Consider the following 7,901-nt stretch of genomic DNA (forward strand, 5'->3'; position numbering starts at 1 on the left):
GAGTAGTGAGTAGTGAGTAGTGAGTAGTGAGTGTAGAGTAGTGAGTGCAGAGTAGTGAGTGCAGAGTAGTGAGTGGTGAGTGCAGAGTAGTGAGTATGCAGAGTAGTGAGTAGTGAGTGCAGAGTAGTGAGTAGTGAGTGCAGAGTAGTGAGTGCAGAGTAGTGAGTAGTGAGTGCAGAGTAGTGAGTAGTGAGTGCAGAGTAGTGAGTAGTGAGTAGTGAGTGCAGAGTAGTGAGTATGCAGAGTAGTGAGTAGTGAGTGCAGAGTAGTGAGTGCAGAGTAGTGAGTGGTGAGTGCAGAGTAGTGAGTGCAGAGTAGTGAGTGCAGAGTAGTGAGTGCAGAGTAGTGAGTGCAGAGTAGTGAGTGGTGAGTGCAGAGTAGTGAGTGGTGAGTGCAGAGTAGTGAGTGCAGAGTAGTGAGTGCAGAGTAGTGAGTGCAGAGTAGTGAGTGCAGAGTAGTGAGTGGTGAGTGCAGAGTAGTGAGTATGCAGAGTAGTGAGTAGTGAGTGCAGAGTAGTGAGTATGCAGAGTAGTGAGTAGTGAGTGCAGAGTAGTGAGTAGTGAGTAGTGAGTGCAGAGTAGTGAGTGAAGAGTAGTGAGTGCAGAGTAGTGAGTGCAGAGTAGTGAGTGCAGAGTAGTGAGTGGTGAGTGCAGAGTAGTGAGTATGCAGAGTAGTGAGTAGTGAGTGCAGAGTAGTAGTAGTGAGTGCAGAGTAGTGAGTAGTGAGTGCAGAGTAGTGAGTATGCAGAGTAGTGAGTAGTGAGTGCAGAGTAGTGAGTAGTGAGTAGTGAGTAGTGAGTGCAGAGTAGTGAGTATGCAGAGTAGTGAGTAGTGAGTAGTGAGTGCAGAGTAGTGAGTGCAGAGTAGTGAGTGCAGAGTAGTGAGTGGTGAGTGCAGAGTAGTGAGTGCAGAGTAGTGAGTAGTGAGTGCAGAGTAGTGAGTAGTGAGTAGTGAGTGCAGAGTAGTGAGTGCAGAGTAGTGAGTAGTGAGTAGTGAGTAGTGAGTGCAGAGTAGTGAGTAGTGAGTGCAGAGTAGTGAGTAGTGAGTGCAGAGTAGTGAGTGCAGAGTAGTGAGTGCAGAGTAGTGAGTGGTGAGTGCAGAGTAGTGAGTAGTGAGTGCAGAGTAGTGAGTGCAGAGTAGTGAGTCCAGAGTAGTGAGTGCAGAGTAGTGAGTGCAGAGTAGTGAGTGCAGAGTAGTGAGTGGTGAGTAGTGAGTGCAGAGTAGTGAGTGGTGAGTGCAGAGTAGTGAGTAGTGAGTAGTAAGTGCAGAGTAGTGAGTAGTGAGTAGTGAGTAGTGAGTGCAGAGTAGTGAGTAGTGAGTGCAGAGTAGTGAGTATGCAGAGTAGTGAGTGGTGAGTAGTGAGTGCAGAGTAGTGAGTGGTGAGTGCAGAGTAGTGAGTGCAGAGTAGTGAGTAGTGAGTGCAGAGTAGTGAGTGCAGAGTAGTGAGTGTGCAGAGTAGTGAGTGTGCAGAGTAGTGAGTGTGCAGAGTAGTGAGTGTGCAGAGTAGTGAGTGCAGAGTAGTGAGTGCAGAGTAGTGAGTGCAGAGTGGTGAGTGCAGAGTAGTGAGTGTGCAGAGTAGTGAGTGTGCAGAGTAGTGAGTGCAGAGTAGTGAGTGCAGAGTAGTGAGTGCAGAGTAGTGAGTGCAGAGTAGTGAGTGCAGAGTAGTGAGTGTGCAGAGTAGTGAGTGTGCAGAGTAGTGAGTGTGCAGAGTAGTGAGTGTGCAGAGTAGTGAGTGCAGAGTAGTGAGTGCAGAGTAGTGAGTGTGCAGAGTAGTGAGTGTGCAGAGTAGTGAGTAGTGAGTAGTGAGTGCAGAGTAGTGAGTGCAGAGTAGTGAGTGCAGAGTAGTGAGTGCAGACTAGTGAGTGCAGAGTAGTGAGTAGTGAGTAGTGAGTGCAGAGTAGTGAGTAGTGAGTGGTGAGTGCAGAGTAGTGAGTGGTGAGTGCAGAGTAGTGAGTGGTGAGTGCAGAGTAGTGAGTAGTGAGTAGTGAGTGGTGAGTGCAGAGTAGTGAGTATGCAGAGTAGTGAGTGGTGAGTGCAGAGTAGTGAGTGTGCAGAGTAGTGAGTGTGCAGAGTAGTGAGTGCAGAGTAGTGAGTGATGAGTGCAGAGTAGTGAGTGTGCAGAGTAGTGAGTGTGCAGAGTAGTGAGTGTGCAGAGTAGTGAGTGCAGAGTAGTGAGTGCAGAGTAGTGAGTTCAGAGTAGTGAGTGGTGAGTGCAGAGTAGTGAGTAGTGAGTAGTGAGTGCAGAGTAGTGAGTAGTGAGTGCAGAGTAGTGAGTGCAGAGTAGTGAGTGCAGAGTAGTGAGTGGTGAGTGCAGAGTAGTGAGTATGCAGAGTAGTGAGTGCAGAGTAGTGAGTAGTGAGTGCAGAGTAGTGAGTAGTGAGTGCAGAGTAGTGAGTAGTGAGTAGTGAGTGCAGAGTAGTGAGTGAAGAGTAGTGAGTGCAGAGTAGTGAGTGCAGAGTAGTGAGTGCAGAGTAGTGAGTGGTGAGTGCAGAGTAGTGAGTATGCAGAGTAGTGAGTAGTGAGTGCAGAGTAGTAGTAGTGAGTGCAGAGTAGTGAGTAGTGAGTGCAGAGTAGTGAGTATGCAGAGTAGTGAGTAGTGAGTGCAGAGTAGTGAGTAGTGAGTAGTGAGTAGTGAGTGCAGAGTAGTGAGTATGCAGAGTAGTGAGTAGTGAGTAGTGAGTGCAGAGTAGTGAGTGCAGAGTAGTGAGTGCAGAGTAGTGAGTGGTGAGTGCAGAGTAGTGAGTGCAGAGTAGTGAGTAGTGAGTGCAGAGTAGTGAGTAGTGAGTAGTGAGTGCAGAGTAGTGAGTGCAGAGTAGTGAGTAGTGAGTAGTGAGTAGTGAGTGCAGAGTAGTGAGTAGTGAGTGCAGAGTAGTGAGTAGTGAGTGCAGAGTAGTGAGTGCAGAGTAGTGAGTGCAGAGTAGTGAGTGGTGAGTGCAGAGTAGTGAGTAGTGAGTGCAGAGTAGTGAGTGCAGAGTAGTGAGTCCAGAGTAGTGAGTGCAGAGTAGTGAGTGCAGAGTAGTGAGTGCAGAGTAGTGAGTGGTGAGTAGTGAGTGCAGAGTAGTGAGTGGTGAGTGCAGAGTAGTGAGTAGTGAGTAGTAAGTGCAGAGTAGTGAGTAGTGAGTAGTGAGTAGTGAGTGCAGAGTAGTGAGTAGTGAGTGCAGAGTAGTGAGTATGCAGAGTAGTGAGTGGTGAGTAGTGAGTGCAGAGTAGTGAGTGGTGAGTGCAGAGTAGTGAGTGCAGAGTAGTGAGTAGTGAGTGCAGAGTAGTGAGTGCAGAGTAGTGAGTGTGCAGAGTAGTGAGTGTGCAGAGTAGTGAGTGTGCAGAGTAGTGAGTGTGCAGAGTAGTGAGTGCAGAGTAGTGAGTGCAGAGTAGTGAGTGCAGAGTGGTGAGTGCAGAGTAGTGAGTGTGCAGAGTAGTGAGTGTGCAGAGTAGTGAGTGCAGAGTAGTGAGTGCAGAGTAGTGAGTGCAGAGTAGTGAGTGCAGAGTAGTGAGTGCAGAGTAGTGAGTGTGCAGAGTAGTGAGTGTGCAGAGTAGTGAGTGTGCAGAGTAGTGAGTGTGCAGAGTAGTGAGTGCAGAGTAGTGAGTGCAGAGTAGTGAGTGTGCAGAGTAGTGAGTGTGCAGAGTAGTGAGTAGTGAGTAGTGAGTGCAGAGTAGTGAGTGCAGAGTAGTGAGTGCAGAGTAGTGAGTGCAGACTAGTGAGTGCAGAGTAGTGAGTAGTGAGTAGTGAGTGCAGAGTAGTGAGTAGTGAGTGGTGAGTGCAGAGTAGTGAGTGGTGAGTGCAGAGTAGTGAGTGGTGAGTGCAGAGTAGTGAGTAGTGAGTAGTGAGTGGTGAGTGCAGAGTAGTGAGTATGCAGAGTAGTGAGTGGTGAGTGCAGAGTAGTGAGTGTGCAGAGTAGTGAGTGTGCAGAGTAGTGAGTGCAGAGTAGTGAGTGATGAGTGCAGAGTAGTGAGTGTGCAGAGTAGTGAGTGTGCCGAGTAGTGAGTGTGCAGAGTAGTGAGTGCAGAGTAGTGAGTGCAGAGTAGTGAGTTCAGAGTAGTGAGTGGTGAGTGCAGAGTAGTGAGTAGTGAGTAGTGAGTGCAGAGTAGTGAGTAGTGAGTGCAGAGTAGTGAGTGCAGAGTAGTGAGTGCAGAGTAGTGAGTGGTGAGTGCAGAGTAGTGAGTATGCAGAGTAGTGAGTGCAGAGTAGTGAGTAGTGAGTGCAGAGTAGTGAGTAGTGAGTGCAGAGTAGTGAGTAGTGAGTGCGGAGTAGTGAGTATGCAGAGTAGTGAGTGCAGAGTAGTGAGTATGCAGAGTAGTGAGTAGTGAGTGCAGAGTAGTGAGTAGTGATACAGAGTAGTGAGTAGTGAGTAGTGAGTGCAGAGTAGTGAGTATGCAGAGTAGTGAGTAGTGAGTAGTGAGTAGTGAGTGCAGAGTAGTGAGTGCAGAGTAGTGAGTGCAGAGTAGTGAGTGGTGAGTGCAGAGTAGTGAGTGCAGAGTAGTGAGTAGTGAGCACAGAGTAGTGAGTAGTGAGCAGTGAGTGCAGAGTAGTGAGTGCAGAGTAGTGAGTAGTGAGTAGTGAGTAGTGAGTGCAGAGTAGTGAGTAGTGAGTGCAGAGTAGTGAGTAGTGAGTTCAGAGTAGTGAGTAGTGAGTGCAGAGTAGTGAGTAGTGAGTGCAGAGTAGTGAGTGCAGAGTAGTGAGTGCAGAGTAGTGAGTGCAGAGTAGTGAGTAGTGAGTGCAGAGTAGTGAGTGCAGAGTAGTGAGTGCAGAGTAGTGAGTGCAGAGTAGTGAGTGCAGAGTAGTGAGTGGTGAGTGCAGAGTAGTGAGTAGTGAGTGCAGAGTAGTGAGTAGTGAGTGCAGAGTAGTGAGTGCAGAGTAGTGAGTGCAGAGTAGTGAGTGTGCAGAGTAGTGAGTCCAGAGTAGTGAGTGCAGAGTAGTGAGTGCAGAGTAGTGAGTGCAGAGTAGTGAGTGCAGAGTAGTGAGTGCAGAGTAGTGAGTAGTGAGTAGTGAGTGCAGAGTAGTGAGAGCAGAGTAGTGAGTGCAGAGTAGTGAGTGCAGAGTAGTGAGTGTGCAGAGTAGTGAGTGTGCAGAGTAGTGAGTGTGCAGAGTAGTGAGTGTGCAGAGTAGTGAGTGTGCAGAGTAGTGAGTGCAGAGTAGTGAGTGCAGAGTAGTGAGTGCAGAGTAGTGAGTGCAGAGTGGTGAGTGCAGAGTAGTGAGTGTGCAGAGTAGTGAGTAGTGGGTGCAGAGTAGTGAGTGCAGAGTAGTGAGTGCAGAGTAGTGAGTGTGCAGAGTAGTGAGTGTGCAGAGTAGTGAGTGTGCAGAGTAGTGAGTGTGCAGAGTAGTGAGTGTGCAGAGTAGTGAGTGCAGAGTAGTGAGTGTGCAGAGTAGTGCGTGTGCAGAGTAGTGAGTGCAGAGTAGTGAGTGCAGAGTAGTGAGTGCAGAGTAGTGAGTGCAGAGTAGTGAGTAGTGAGTGCAGAGTAGTGAGTAGTGAGTGCAGAGTAGTGAGTACTGAGTGCAGAGTAGTGAGTGCAGAGTAGTGAGTGCAGAGTAGTGAGTGGTGAGTGCAGAGTAGTGAGTAGTGAGTGCAGAGTAGTGAGTGCAGAGTAGTGAGTGCAGAGTAGTGAGTGCAGAGTAGTGAGTGCTGAGTAGTGAGTGGTGAGTGCAGAGTAGTGAGTGGTGAGTAGTGAGTGCAGAGTAGTGAGTGGTGAGTGCAGAGTAGTGAGTAGTGAGTGCAGAGTAGTGAGTAGTGAGTAGTGAGTAGTGAGTGCAGAGTAGTGAGTAGTGAGTGCAGAGTAGTGAGTATGCAGAGTAGTGAGTGGTGAGTAGTGAGTGCAGAGTAGTGAGTGGTGAGTGCAGAGTAGTGAGTAGTGAGTGCAGAGTAGTGAGTATGCAGAGTAGTGAGTGCAGAGTAGTGAGTAGTGAGTGCAGAGTAGTGAGTAGTGAGTGCAGAGTAGTGAGTAGTGAGTGCAGAGTAGTGAGTGCAGAGTAGTGAGTGCAGAGTAGTGAGTGGTGAGTGCAGAGTAGTGAGTATGCAGAGTAGTGAGTGCAGAGTAGTGAGTAGTGAGTGCAGAGTAGTGAGTAGTGAGTGCAGAGTAGTGAGTAGTGAGTGCAGAGTAGTGAGTATGCAGAGTAGTGAGTGCAGAGTAGTGAGTATGCAGAGTAGTGAGTAGTGAGTGCAGAGTAGTGAGTAGTGATACAGAGTAGTGAGTAGTGAGTAGTGAGTGCAGAGTAGTGAGTATGCAGAGTAGTGAGTAGTGAGTAGTGAGTAGTGAGTGCAGAGTAGTGAGTGCAGAGTAGTGAGTGCAGAGTAGTGAGTGGTGAGTGCAGAGTAGTGAGTGCAGAGTAGTGAGTAGTGAGCACAGAGTAGTGAGTAGTGAGCAGTGAGTGCAGAGTAGTGAGTGCAGAGTAGTGAGTAGTGAGTAGTGAGTAGTGAGTGCAGAGTAGTGAGTAGTGAGTTCAGAGTAGTGAGTAGTGAGTGCAGAGTAGTGAGTAGTGAGTGCAGAGTAGTGAGTGCAGAGTAGTGAGTGCAGAGTAGTGAGTGCAGAGTAGTGAGTAGTGAGTGCAGAGTAGTGAGTGCAGAGTAGTGAGTGCAGAGTAGTGAGTGCAGAGTAGTGAGTGCAGAGTAGTGAGTGGTGAGTGCAGAGTAGTGAGTAGTGAGTGCAGAGTAGTGAGTAGTGAGTGCAGAGTAGTGAGTGCAGAGTAGTGAGTGCAGAGTAGTGAGTGTGCAGAGTAGTGAGTCCAGAGTAGTGAGTGCAGAGTAGTGAGTGCAGAGTAGTGAGTGCAGAGTAGTGAGTGCAGAGTAGTGAGTGCAGAGTAGTGAGTAGTGAGTAGTGAGTGCAGAGTAGTGAGAGCAGAGTAGTGAGTGCAGAGTAGTGAGTGCAGAGTAGTGAGTGTGCAGAGTAGTGAGTGTGCAGAGTAGTGAGTGTGCAGAGTAGTGAGTGTGCAGAGTAGTGAGTGTGCAGAGTAGTGAGTGCAGAGTAGTGAGTGCAGAGTAGTGAGTGCAGAGTAGTGAGTGCAGAGTGGTGAGTGCAGAGTAGTGAGTGTGCAGAGTAGTGGGTGCAGAGTAGTGAGTGCAGAGTAGTGAGTGCAGAGTAGTGAGTGTGCAGAGTAGTGAGTGTGCAGAGTAGTGAGTGTGCAGAGTAGTGAGTGTGCAGAGTAGTGAGTGTGCAGAGTAGTGAGTGCAGAGTAGTGAGTGTGCAGAGTAGTGCGTGTGCAGAGTAGTGAGTGCAGAGTAGTGAGTGCAGAGTAGTGAGTGCAGAGTAGTGAGTGCAGAGTAGTGAGTAGTGAGTGCAGAGTAGTGAGTAGTGAGTGCAGAGTAGTGAGTACTGAGTGCAGAGTAGTGAGTGCAGAGTAGTGAGTGCAGAGTAGTGAGTGCAGAGTAGTGAGTGGTGAGTGCAGAGTAGTGAGTAGTGAGTGCAGAGTAGTGAGTGCAGAGTAGTGAGTGCAGAGTAGTGAGTGCAGAGTAGTGAGTGCTGAGTAGTGAGTGGTGAGTGCAGAGTAGTGAGTGGTGAGTAGTGAGTGCAGAGTAGTGAGTGGTGAGTGCAGAGTAGTGAGTAGTGAGTGCAGAGTAGTGAGTAGTGAGTAGTGAGTAGTGAGTGCAGAGTAGTGAGTAGTGAGTGCAGAGTAGTGAGTATGCAGAGTAGTGAGTGGTGAGTAGTGAGTGCAGAGTAGTGAGTGGTGAGTGCAGAGTAGTGAGTAGTGAGTGCAGAGTAGTGAGTAGTGAGTGCAGAGTAGTGAGTGCAGAGTAGTGAGTGTGCAGAGTAGTGAGTGTGCAGAGTAGTGAGTGTGCAGAGTAGTGAGTGCAGAGTAGTGAGTGTAGAGTAGTGAGTGCAGAGTAGTGAGTGCAGAGTGGTGAGTGCAGAGTAGTGAGTGTGCAGAGTAGTGAGTGCAGAGTAGTGAGTGCAGAGTAGTGAGTGCAGAGTAGT

This window comes from Lissotriton helveticus, chromosome 10 (assembly GCF_964261635.1).
Source record: "Lissotriton helveticus chromosome 10, aLisHel1.1, whole genome shotgun sequence".
Taxonomy (NCBI): domain Eukaryota; kingdom Metazoa; phylum Chordata; class Amphibia; order Caudata; family Salamandridae; genus Lissotriton; species Lissotriton helveticus.